General features: G+C 35.0%; 1 long non-coding RNA gene across 2 annotated transcripts; it reads left to right on the top strand.

Annotated features, from left to right (window-relative positions):
• The first annotated feature begins 3,639 nt into the window (after positions 1-3,639).
• On the top strand, positions 3,640-7,634 carry LOC113361235. Of its 2 annotated transcripts, XR_003365023.1 has the most exons (9): positions 3,640-3,791; positions 3,992-4,047; positions 4,645-4,801; positions 5,144-5,333; positions 5,773-5,884; positions 6,169-6,312; positions 6,412-6,501; positions 7,305-7,378; positions 7,576-7,634. It is a non-coding gene; the product is annotated as an uncharacterized LOC113361235 (long non-coding RNA). The 2 variants fall into 2 exon arrangements; XR_003365022.1 differs by lacking the exon at positions 6,169-6,312.
• Positions 7,635-11,097: the final 3,463 nt, after the last annotated feature.

Here is an 11,097-nt window from a genome sequence, read left to right on the forward strand (position 1 = left end):
TTGAAGACTTCATTGGGATTGTGAAGCCAGACCCAACTATTTTCTCTGTAGTTGCGTGTTCTGATCTTGTTGTTTTCCATCGTGATTGAGTACTATCTTCTTTAAGATTCGCTCGAGATTTAGTCTCTGATAGGCAAGATAAAAAGTAGTCACAAACATCTTCGTCTCATCATTTGTGATTCCACAATATAATGTTTCGCTACCATATGATTAAGATTATTGTGAGGTGATTGATATTTCTAGGCTGTTCTTCGGGAATATAAGTCTGGTATATCAATTGGTTCCTGTTCACCTTGATTCATCAAAGGATGTAACAAAAACTCATAGGTTTATCTGTGGGAGACAAATTTATTTATTCAATAGACTTTTCTGTGTGAGACAAATTGGTTTATCAACTCTTCGACATTGGGTCGTTGCAACTCTTAGTTGTGGGTGAGATCAACTAAGGGAATCAAGTGCGTAGAGTCCTGCTAGGATTCAGGGACGTAAGGAGCGCAACTATACCTTGATCAGTGTGAGATTGGTTAGGGCTCAAATACATTCCAGTCCGAAGTTAACTTGGAGTAGGCCAGTATCTATAGCGGCTTAATACAGTGTGGTGCTCAAATCTGGACTAAGTCCCGTTTTTTTTTTGTATTTGCGGTTTCCTCGTTAAAAAAACTTTGGTGTCTGTGTTATTTCTTTTGCGCATTGTATTTGTTTATATAATTGAAATATCACAGGTTGTGCGTAAGTTCAATCAATTGTAAATCCAACCTTTGGTTGTTGATTAAATTGATTGACACTTGGATATTGGTTTTTGATACCGTCCAAGTTATTTCTTATATTCAATCAGGCTCGCAAATTCCTATTTGTTTGATTGCATATTGAATTGAGAAATTGAGATATAACTCTTTGATATACTTTTCTTAAGATTAAGTCTAACTATCTAGTTGATTCTCTTGATAGTATATTGGAGTTATTTCATACAAATTGCTAGGCGAAATATCAAGTGTGGTTGTTAGAACCCCGCTTTTTCAATTAGTATCAGAGCAGGCAAACACGGTTAATACCTCATAAGTTTATGTTTGTGGAAATTTGATTTGTGTGGATAACTTTTGTCTCAAACTCCCGCACATAAAGATGAGTTCCCAAAATTTTGATTATGTTAAATGTCTTAGGTTTACCTCTAAGGATAACTCCTTTGTTGATTCTTCCGAATCCCGAGGTAAGAATGTGTTAATATCAGATTCTGATAACATTCCCTCTGATATGACAATTTATACTATGTGTAAAGCTGAAATGGAACTCACCATAACTCAAAAAAAATCTACTGAGATTTTTGATTTTCAAGGAGATAAGATAAAGCCTCTTGAAGAAAAACATGATCAACTCATTGATAAGCTTGAGAAGTCTCTTGGTCAAGAATGAGAACTTTATAGCATAATTGAGTCCTTCTCTAACAATATCGAAAAACTTGTTCAAGAAACTACTCTACAACGTGAAAAGATTAGTACTCTTGAGGATATTGTTAAATAAGATTCAATTAGAAAAAAACGTTTGATCGAGGCTCATTCATCTGATATGAACAACCTTCGTTTTGAAAAAGAGAAATTGGTTGACTCCCTTCTTCTAGCCCAAGAACAATGCAAATCCTTGAAAAAGGAAGACTCTGTTTTAATTAGAAAATCTTTTGTACCAATCTCTAATTCTCAGACAGAATCACAGTACACGAAGAAAAGTTCTCCAAAGAAGCTCCCTGCTAAGAATTGTTTACGTAACTTGCAGTCTTCTAATAGGGCTATGAACTTACAGGTTCCTTCCAGTGTTTCTACTCCACAAACCTGTTCTTTCTGTGGGAAAAAGAATCATTATGCTCAACATTGTTTTACTAGGAAGAAACAAATTTATGATCTTCAAAGTCTACTTCTTTTTACAGTTGACAGAGTAAATTGTCTGACGACATCTACAATGGATTTCATTCCTGCAAAAAGCCAGAACACTCATAAAAGGGATTTCAATGGTCACTCATTTCGAAATCTCTACAGGGATCGTGGTTATCATCATGGTTACACCACAAAAATATGCATTCCCAGTGTTTATGAGAATAAATCTGGTAGATCTAAGTCTAGAAGGTGGAGACCTCCCTTCTCTAATCCCCTGGAACCGATTTCTAGATATCCTAGACTTAATCCTCAGAAAATTCCCTCTAATGGATTTTCTCAAAAGGTTATATCGAATTCTTCTGGAATAAGAAATAGCCGAAGGAAGATAAGAAATACTAGGTTCAAACTCTCAGATGGTATTCACAACTCATCTCTCAATACTCATGGTGGGATTACATCTCACTTTGCTACCTAGCTCTAGGTAATTTCATCCTTGTATCTAACTTTAGAGTTGCAAGGATGATATTTGCGAGATGCTCAAGTCTACTGTTGGTTACCATTTGTCTTATGTTTGATTAAGTTGTTTTCCCCTTTTGTGAAGGTGGAGTCATTTCTTAACTCCTTGTAACTTGTATCTCTTACGCATGCTCTGATTAAGTCTTTTAGTTATGAGTCATGTTATAAGAGATATTTGAAAACAAGGAGTATTTCTTGTTGGATTTTTACTGATCCATTAACCTTCCTCACCTTGTCCACGAACGTCCATGTCCTTCTGGGGAGTTTTAGGGTTTCCACAACAAGGGGTGTCCTTCTCTTGTAAACATATATATTTTATGGTTTTGCCTTCCCTAATAAAAAATAATAATGGAGAACTCCTTAAGACCTCAAGAAGTGGTGAATCTTGAGATGGAAGAAGACGTTAAAGGTGCGCTTCGGTTCAAGAACTTATCTTGAAAAGATGATCGAAAGGAAAAAGTACAACTCCTGGATTGGAGAATCTGTCAAAGATTTAATTCTTTTTCAGAATGACTTTAGGATCGAATTTGCAAATCTTCAATTGCAAATAAATCAGCTTATTGATGGTTAGACCAAAATCCTTGATAATCAAAAGATCTTGATCAGGAATCAGAAAAAACTCATCATGGACCGTGTCAAAGCCAAGCATCTTGCCCGCATTGTTGATCGGAAGGTTAATGTTATGACTCATGAACATGGAGTCTCTACGGTCAAAAGAATCAAGGATATCAGCGATACCTTTTATGATGGACCCTTTCAAAGGTATGATGTTATCAAAGAAACTTGATGTTTACTTTTTGTCTAGGAAACTTCTTATGAGAATTTATTCTTGTGTTTTAAGAAGGATAACCAGGGTTTGGAATAACAATCATTGTGAGTACACATATCTATTTCCAACGATTTTCATCTTGCAATGTTTTTAGATTTATTTACTTAAATTCTAAAGTTTATTTGGAAGATGATTTTGCCGTATTAATCTTTATGGTTTTATATATTGCAACTTATTATGGAATATGTGTGTTTGGGTCCGTAAACTATGAATGTGCCATATTTGCTCAAAAGTTAAGTCTATCATCATTGTTATAAAAAGGTATGGTGTTTGTCTCCATGATGACAAAAGCTATCAGACGGATGACATTTAATATAGACCCGATCTGAAGGTCCGGAAGCTCCGGATAGAGGAGTCATTAGACGGCTGAAAAGGACTCCCGACAATGTTAAGTTGGTCCAAGTGGGGGAACCAAGTATTGGGCGGGTTTACACCTCCAGCCTCCAGCCGAGCACTAGATTTCTTCTTCTACATACTGATTTCTTTGGTTCTCCGGCACTGCCACCACCACCACCATTACCACCAGAATCTATACCCTCATCTACTTCTCCTTTTCAGTTGGTCGTGAATGGATGTGCTAAGTAAGTAGAGATTTTGGTAACAATAATTGAATTTTGTTAATATTTCAGAAATTAAAACCTAGGGTTCATATATCTGGGGGGTTTTAAATATATTGTTTAAGTTTAATGGTTTTTTTATTCGTTTTGTTTCGAATTATTGAGTTACTCTTTTTTATGGCTTTGATTTTTTTGTTTGTGCAATTTTGTTAATGAAATTACAGATCTTTTGTATGGTTCACAGAACTTCAAGAGGAAAATATTGTAGTTCTTTGAAGAGGTATGGATCTCGAAACCCATTGCAGCAATCCCTAAATTATCAATTTCTTATATGATATCGAGGGTTTCGATTCGTTTTATTTCGAATCATTGAGTCACTCCTTTGATAAATTAGGGTTCTAATAAGATTGTTGTGATTTAGGGCTTCTTTGAAACCTCTAAAGATAGGATAAAAGTTCTCCCATGAGTAGCACTTCAAATCATGAAATATATGTATCAGTTTGATCCTTAGTTGAGGTGCATTGACATGAAGGCAGTCTCATGTACGCTACTCAGGAAATCCTAATTCAACTGACTGCTCCAGCTACTGTTTTAAGCTAAATTTTATGTTAGAAGCTTGATTGGCAGTGCATGCCGCAATTTGAAGTGCTACAATTTCTCTAACATCTTAGCTAGGAAGTTAATGTTGGGATTAGAGCTATAGCTTCTAACTCGGTAGAATTCTAATTGGTCACATGGTTTGTGTTCTTCTTTAGATTAGGTTGATCTTATTATGCTTTGGTTCACTAATAAATTGCGAAACTAAGCTCATTAACTTACTACTTTTTCATCCGGTATCTTATTTATAACTTTTGTGATTTGTGTTGTTCATATAAAGAGAACTACTACCAAGAAGGACAAAAGGTGTACCAAAAATAAGAGGTACCGGAAGCATTCGAGAGAACTCGGTTTATAGTCAGAAGATTAATCTGTCTTTGAAAAAAATGGGTTGACGACGATATCAATACTAACAGAACTCGGGTTATATTCAAAAGGTATTCATTCGCCCAATTCAAGTAAGAAAAATTTCTATGAACTGATATTTTGAATTTCGCTTTGTGCGCTGTCAACTTTCTTGCCGTTTTTTTTGAAGTGTGGCATCTCAATCCATTTTGTGCCCTTTCTGTACTGCATTTCTCTAAACTTAGGTCAAAAGTCATTGCATAAAATCTCTTCATACTATTTGGTTGATTTTCACGAATTGTGGTTGTTAAACAATTAGTCTTGATAATGCCATTTCAAGTTCATATAGGAATTCATAGAAAACTTGCTAATGCTGGGGAAAATTTTATACATCTCACTAAAGAATCTGATATGGTTGAATGGGTGGACCATAGAACTCAGGTGGTCATTGCCGTAAAGGAACTACTCCAACCTTCAGTACATCTGCTACAGAAAGGATAGCCATCCTTTTGTATATGGAAATAACTATAAGACTGATTGACAACAAGCTGCATCTCTGCAGCGCTGAGGATACTGGCGCAATGTATACTAAGGGCTTTTCTAGGATCGGCACTATCAAACAAGGTACGCCATTCCTTCAATTTTCTGCATCGCGTCCTTGATGGTAAAGCATGTCGTTTCTATCCATTTGTTGTAATGATAGGCGATAGTGCTCCAGCTCACTGTGTAACTGATATCTCTGGAAAGGAAAAATTGCCAGCTAGGCAGACACATCATGTGAATTTATAAGGAGCCTGCATAAATTGGCTGATGAGCTTTTTCATAACAGTTTCCGACAATTTCGTTTTTGGAAAGAATTACCAAACCTACATTGGCTGATACTTTGTCCAGTTGGGGTGTTATCAATGTAGTATATGTCAGAAGTAGTTGCCTGTGATAAGAATGTGAATACTAAATAGATGTGATAGGTGAATTGTGTTTCCGTATTAATTTTTTTATTTTAGAACAATTTTTTGCACCAAAGCTATCTTCAGTTGTTTCTTTTTTTTTTATTATTTTGCAGTGAATTGACCGAGCTTGGCCATACTGACAGAGATCAATTTGTGTTTGCTGCTCCTCATCCAACACCCACTATAGTATTCTCTCCTGTAGCAGCGACATGATGGCTAGAACAGGTACATATGATCCATGTCACTCTTTCTCTGCTACCATTAGTATCATAGAATTTATCGACATGATGCCTTTTTTACTTGAGCTGACATTCTGGACAAGATCCAGTTTCGTAAATTCAAGGTTCGTGTTGCTTTAAAACCTGTATAATACGTCCCAGGGAGGCTAGAATAATAGATCTTTAGTAAGGTTTCAACACTCATAATTTAAAACAGATCTTTATAGAAAGAACTGGACAGAGAACTTTCGACCTCTTTCTCTGATTATACGACCAACGAATGAATTCTAGGTTCCAGTAACAAAGAGTCTATAAAGGAAGTTCATGAAGTGCCTTGAGGTTCGGACCAAAGTTTTCTATGCAAAAAATTATGAATCTGATGATCTATAAGCTGACGGAGTTTTGTGATTCATTTAATCGCTGATATTAGATCAGGTACCCATGCTCGATTATAGTTACACTCAGCTATGTTTCTGCACTTCCGACTTAGGTAGATATTGATCTACTTCTTTTTCTGTGCCTTGATACTACCAGGTTTATTAAGCCAAGATATAGTCTACATTCCAAGAAATTGGTTAACAATATTTAGAAGACGTTATGGAACCAGGAAGGTATTTCTGAAAGGTAAAGAATCATTTAGGGGGCAATGCTCAGGTTGATGTTTTCAGTATATAATGTTCTAAACTCATTTTGATCCATTCTCTCTTTTAAAATCAGTAAGAGGCACCACCACCACCATCCATCACCATACCTTTCCTCTTCTTTTGCAGTCTACATGATATTTCTTCACATCTATTTCATTTAAGGATAATAAAATAGGAAGGAATTGCCCTAAGGATAGAATTCATATCTCTTTCTGATGATAATTGGGTGTATAGTGTTTTGATTGTATCTATTGTACAAGGTCGCGGAATTAGAGATTTATATTATGGGAAACTAGGGTTTACTATATTTATGTGGATATTATATTTCTCATCTCAATATTTCAGATTCTAATTGTTAATGTTTAGTTTTTGTTTTGTTAATGTTGTTGTAGTTAAGTGTTTCTGATTAGGTTAACATGATCTCATCGTCCATTTAGACCAAATAGTAAATATGTGTTCCCTACTAAATTATTGCTCAGTACTTAGGATGTAACAGCAAAAAGAGCACATGGGTACAAATTACTTAGCATCAATTTCGCGGCTATATTGAACTTCAATTCTTGACTATCACATGATGGGATTGTTGTCGTACAGTTTATTCTTTACCACGTAAACTGATTCAGACATGTAGATAATTGATTAAACGTATTCTTTCTCTTCGTATCAATAACTATCAAGTGATATAAAAAATCTTAGATTTATCTCGACTAATGTTCTTATTACTTGCCAGTTTAAAATATCAACCTTTCTTGAGTTGACATTAGTGTTGTTTCTTGAATCCAGGTGGAGAAAGTGAATGATCTTTTTAAGGAACCACATCATTCTTTAGACATTTTATTCTTTTATGGTGAACATTGGTAAGTTCTTCCTCTGATGTTTCATGACTAAGTTCTGCAAATACTATTAGGGCTTATGAAAGACCACTTGACAATTGTGTTTTTGTTGTCATCATGTTTGTTACTAATCCTCTTGGTGCATGAACAATGTCTTCCTTTTGTATCATATCAGTTATTTTAAGGGTTATTATGCTCACTATGAACTTGTTTGTTTGCAGCTGACTCGGCGTCTGAATCTGAGTCAACCCCTGACTCGGACCGAGTCAGCAGTCAGACCGTTTGTTTTCCATTTTGAGTCAGATCTGACTCGACCTCTGACTCAGACATAACCCCTGACTCGGACTCATTTGAGTCAGGTAACAAAATACCCCTGACTCATGGGACCAAACCACTGACTCACTTATTTCCGAGTCAGATGAGTCAGATCTGACTCAAAACAAACATATCGACTCAGATCCAGATGAGTCAGGTGATTTCACTCAGATCCAGATGATTCAGATCCAGACGACTCAGATGAGTCAGGAGTAAACAAACATGGTGTAACTTATCTCTGGGTGCAGATTTTGGAGTTTTGTAATCGAACAGATGCACTGAATTGGTTAGGTATAACAATTTATTACCCTTTTTTCTCCCTTTTGAAAATCGATTGATTAATGGCAAGCTTCTCTTCTTTTTCCTCTTATCTAGCGGCTAATGAAGGAAAATCTTCAAGTTTCCACTGGAGAATGAAGATGGTGTATCCTTCATATGTTAGTTGCAAAATATGCTCCCAGGTTTGAAATGTAATCAAATAACATGGAAGAATTGACAGTGTCACTTATTCTAACTAATGATGAATATAACAACTTCGTTGAAAGGCTCAATTGTAAAAAAAATGAGCAGTGTGCGAAAACAAAGAGGACATCGTGCATCTTCGTCATTGGGTCGTTCTTTTCAGAATTAATACTATGAGGTTTGTGATGATTTGTATTAGGTTTCTTCCCATTATTTGGTATTTATGTTAATTATGGTTGCATTGTCGATTATACTATAGGAGATTCCAGAGGCATATATTATTCCAGGTAAAGCTTCTATTCTCACGGCCACAACTAGATAGGCACATTGTATTACTGTCTCAGGTAACATTTGGAATTTTTTGTGTATATTATGTTTGTAGCTATTCAGTTTGATTGTTTTTGCATTTCGAAGATGCCGTGAACAAGCAGATAATTTAGTTCTTTTGGACGTGTAGTTAATGGATAAGTATACACATGGGCTAGGAAAGAGTGTTCCTACAGAGACTACATGATTAGAAAACACCATTAATGAGCAAACAATGTGGTGAAATTTAATAAACATGCCTATTTACATCGAGCATATACATGGAGATAAGAGATAATCGTCTCTGTTATACGGTCTTACTGATGGATACTAATTTCCGAAGGTCTTCGTCGAATCAACAGTCTACATAACTCAATCATCACAATTGTGGAGAAGGTATTCACTTCTATCTCTACCTTTTAGTGTATGAAATTTTTATAAATACTGATTGGTCAAGATAATATATCCTATAGCCATTTAATAAAGTCTCTGTATGGGGTTTAACAATTTCTTATTTACTTGCAAGTTGAACTAATGTTGGAACCTCGAATTGAGATCTTATATTAGACTTTCTTTGTGGTGATTTGAGTATGCATAGGTTTCATTTCAGATAAGTTTTAAAGGTCATCCTTATGTACTTTGTAGTAACTCAGTATGTTTTCAGTGATGAAAGAAGACCTTTAATAAGTTTTGTTAGTTGGCATGCTGACTGACCCAATTTGTTGCGTGACACCATTTACAAGCTAAAAGATATCGCCACACAAGCGATACATTTATTAGGCTTATCTCCCCGAGCCTTATTGTGATACATGCAGAATAATTTATTTATTGTGACATCGTATTCTTAGTAGTAATTAATCGTGATGAAAAAGTAATATGTGGACATTCAACTTTTAAGAAAGAGCGTTTAGTATTACTGAATTTTGAAGTGTCAGTTTGTGTTGAATGGAAGCTATCTTTGCGGCTCTAAATACCACTGCCAACATGGATCCATCTGATTTTTTTATTATTTCTCTATTTTGGTTTTCAGTAAATCATGATTCGTTCTGAGAATAAAACTAATCATGGAAAAATATTATTGAAATAAAACTAAGTGATCGAAATTTAACTCTAGGGTTTGTTTTTGAAGGAACTGTCTAGATATAAACTGATTCTAGGCATGATACTAAATTGATTAGTTGAATGTTGAATTGAGAAAACTTGATTATATAATGATCACTGAATTTAAGTAGAAACTTCTATTGTTGATAAATGGGTATGGTATTAGGGTTCATGATCTGAGTCATAGTTTTCTTTATTCTGTGGAGTACACGTTACACCACCCCACTTTCATAACGAACATGGGACATTCCTAATTGGGAGTCCTCTTGAGCTGGGAATTCAGCTATCTTGTTGTACAATTTGGTTTGGTTTGTCAAACAAATCTGGGGCACAAAGAATACAAGTAACAGAAAACAAAGCCTGATTGCATTCGTTGAGACCATTACTTTTACATACATTTTACTTGCTTACTTTTGGGGTCATTATTGTGATTGGTAATTTTTGGGTTCTTAGAAGGTTTTACACTATGTATCTAATGCCTTTGGGATCAACTTAAAAGCGTATATGAATCTTTTATTACTAATTAAAAAGATGAAACTTCCTTTAATTAGAAAGGAGAAGTCAACCTAATTGAAGTAGCTGCATTAGCAACAATATTGAAAAATGTAGTTATACCTATCTAGAAAGAAGAAGTTCAATCATTTAGATGGACTTGAAATTAACGGTTTGGAATTTAATAATAGAATCCATGTTAAAGTATACATTGCTTTGAAATCCACATATTGTTGTTCTTCATCATGTTGTTTCTATTTATATTTTGATTTTATTTTTTGTTTCATCCCAGGAGCAGGAACCATTACACCTAATTCTTAATGCAAAGCGTTACACAACCAATGTTTCGGCAACCAATGTTCAGTAAACAGCGCGAATCAGAGTTTATCATGGATTCTTTTAATGAACAGGCCTGCCGCAAAGCCTGTTTCAGAATGATTCTACTCAGGTGCATCTAATAACACAAAAACTGTAGATGTTTAGGATTATGAATCAATACCTTTAAATAATTGTCGGATTTGTTTGTTTTTTCTGCGAAATAGTGTGTTCACCCAATACTGCACTAATCCTACGATGTATAGCACATTTGAGGTAGGGGCCAAAATGAGGATACAATTTTCTAATATTTTTCAATCTTGCGAAATATATCTAGGTAATGTTTTTTCTGTATACTTGCATATGTTTAGGCTATTTTAATCTCTTCCTTAAATATAAAGATGGTGTGTAGGGGTTAAGATTGGAATAGTTCTGCAATGATTTGTAATTTTAGATGACTTCAATTTTACTTCACAAATGAGTAAGATTTTTTTTTTTTTTATGGAGTGGATTGGTGTCCAGATGAATCCATTGGAGATGTTGAACTTTAGGCGAATGCTTCTATTTGGCAATTTCTGTTGGGTTGCAGTACAAGTGTACTATAAAAGCCCCCGTTGGAAAGAGAAGAGTTGAAGGTAATCAAAAAATATTTCATTTTGTAATTAATGGTTGGACTTCCATGTAATGATAATTTGATTTAAGATAGCGAAAACGTTCATGTTCTACTTTATATGCATTAGATGTGAAGCCAC

This window comes from Papaver somniferum, chromosome 3 (genome assembly GCF_003573695.1).
Source record: "Papaver somniferum cultivar HN1 chromosome 3, ASM357369v1, whole genome shotgun sequence".
Classification (NCBI taxonomy): domain Eukaryota; kingdom Viridiplantae; phylum Streptophyta; class Magnoliopsida; order Ranunculales; family Papaveraceae; genus Papaver; species Papaver somniferum.